Source organism: Argentina silus, assembly GCF_951799395.1.
Source record: "Argentina silus genome assembly, chromosome: 20".
Taxonomy (NCBI): Eukaryota; Metazoa; Chordata; class Actinopteri; order Argentiniformes; family Argentinidae; genus Argentina; species Argentina silus.
In genome coordinates this window covers 10,703,009-10,705,284 of record NC_139674.1, presented here as the reverse complement: position 1 = coordinate 10,705,284, position 2,276 = coordinate 10,703,009, and the positions used below count along the sequence as shown (strand labels likewise).

General features: G+C 41.7%; 1 protein-coding gene across 1 annotated transcript in view; it reads right to left on the bottom strand.

Annotated features, from left to right (window-relative positions):
- Window positions 1-364: 364 nt before the first annotated feature.
- LOC310820471 (voltage-dependent calcium channel subunit alpha-2/delta-1-like) overlaps window positions 365-2,276 on the bottom strand; it is a gene marked incomplete at its 5' end in the record, with an annotated part of 88,097 nt that continues 86,185 nt past the window's right edge. Inside the window, one exon of the mRNA XM_083692102.1 lies at window positions 365-2,276. This exon is cut by the window's right edge and continues 1,599 nt beyond it.

Below are 2,276 nucleotides of genomic sequence, written 5' to 3'. Positions count from 1 at the left end.
ATAGATGTAAAACCAGAAGCTCTTATAGGGTCATTCCTCCTGAATGTGTCCGTGAGGTAAATTCAATGTCATAACAACCACAGAGAGATATACTGTAGATACTTCTCTTTCCCTTCCTGGATATTGTTGATGTTGGCTGGGCTTCAATTCTCATCGCCGATGGCCAGTGAGAGTCACTGGGGGACACTGCAGCTTCCTCCACATTCTCACACACATTTTTTGGGGAAATGTGTTTTGGCAACACGCCACTCAGTAAGTAAGTAAGTAAGTAATGGTAATCTGAGCTATGGCGGAAAAAAAACCCTTACATTTACAACAAAGCACATCAGCCAGAACCGCAAGAGGACACCATGCAACAGATAAGTACTGATAAAGTTTTATTCTGAATATACTGTATTTGCACATGAATAAACACATTTCCAGGATTATAAACATTATTATTTTCTCTCTGTTCAGAATAATAACATTATTGTACAAATTTATATACCACTGACTCAGGCAAATCGAGTTCCACAAAAGTGTCACATCTTAAAGCACAATCGAGGGAGATTGACGGAGAGGCCCACCTTTAGCCTGCCAAAAGGGCGGCTGGCAAGGGGAGATTGATGGACAGGTCCACCAATGGACCTGCCATAAACCACAGGCAGAGAAAGATTGACAGGCATGCCCGCCTATGGTCTGCCGTAGGGCGGCAGGTATGGGACACTCCACTCACAACACACATTGAGCAATTTCGAGAAAATAGTCCAGAAAAAGCATAACCCACACAATCCACACAGAGAGCACCAACAGCATCAAAAACACTTCCAATCACATCGCTAATATGGTATTCCTGAGGTGACAGCATCTGATTTTAGCACTTAGAGTGGCATGGGATAATTTACAACAACTGCGCAACCAACTGATTGGTTAATCCCATACATTTCTGACAGGTTCTAAAACCCTGGTCTTGACTGTTTTCACTCAAACAACCTGTGACAGAGAGGGAAGTAATACTCTTTTACTGTTTTGATAACAAACCAATGCACTTCTAACATCCGATTGGCTCAAAAGAGATGATTGACACAGGGTTGTAACCAACCCGTCAAGCATTTAAACACCACACCGCCAAATAGGGCTTCACCTCAGAGCCCACTCAGATTAGGGCGGGACCAAATGCTGTCTCCCCAAGAGAAAGGCAGTGATAGCTGATCATATCATATCATGAACAAACGCCTGACACCCGCAGAATTATGCTTCCCAACATCACACACCAAAGCAGGAGCACACAGAGGAGATCTTTTTCTCTTTGCCGGCCCCTATCATGCAGCACAGGGAAAAATATACATGAGATTTGCATTTTTCCATTTTTAACGTTGCATAAACGTTATTACAGTATAGGTTTTCCTGTAATAGAGAGAGAGACAGAGAGAGAGAGAGAGAGAGAGAGTCCTATGGCACTTGATAGTCTTGAGTGTTAGTAGTTGTTGAAAATATTAAATACCGGTATGTTAGTTTCACCACATTGTTTTGATTACAGTAGAGTTAGACAAGAACATCCAAACAACCGATATGGGACTCTAAACGGCACCTCAGACCCCATGTACAAATGTTGACATGATGGCGGTCTGCATTTGTTGATGGTACTCTAGTTTACCCACATTATAGTATACTGGCAAATAAGTAGAGAATTTATTCCCCCTTCTGTGGAGAGATGGAAAAAGTGTGGCTTGTATTCTGTGTGACGTAATAATGCCTTTGTAATTACAATGGTAATGAGGGGGGGGTGAGGAAGAGATGGATCGTATGGACCATGGAGCATAGCCATGTGGTTGCCAACTCTACGCTGAATTGACTATGCGGTTTCCTGCATCCATACGCGTCGTTGTTCAAAGGAAATGATGCGTGAACGTCTCTGACATCACCCCAGGGGCTACGTCAAAGTCACTGTTTTGTTAGTCGTCTGCGATAACCGCAATTCAACGAGGTATTACTAATATGAGTCTTATGCGGAAACTATGATTGTCATTTCTTATCTGGATCACTTGATGATGTAAATGATCCCCATCAGAGCCTAGAGGTAAATTCAGTTCCCAGAACTCCAATGTTCTCCCATTAACCTTAAACATCTGATCTGATCAATTCAGGAAGTGATTTGGATTCAAAATTGGACCAACTTTTGATGTAAATGCCATCTCTTTTAGATTTTATTGAAAAATCGTTGAAATAAATGCCCTGTTTGCAATCATTTCATTTTCAATTAACTTCCTGAATTGACTGAACTGAAATGAGACTAA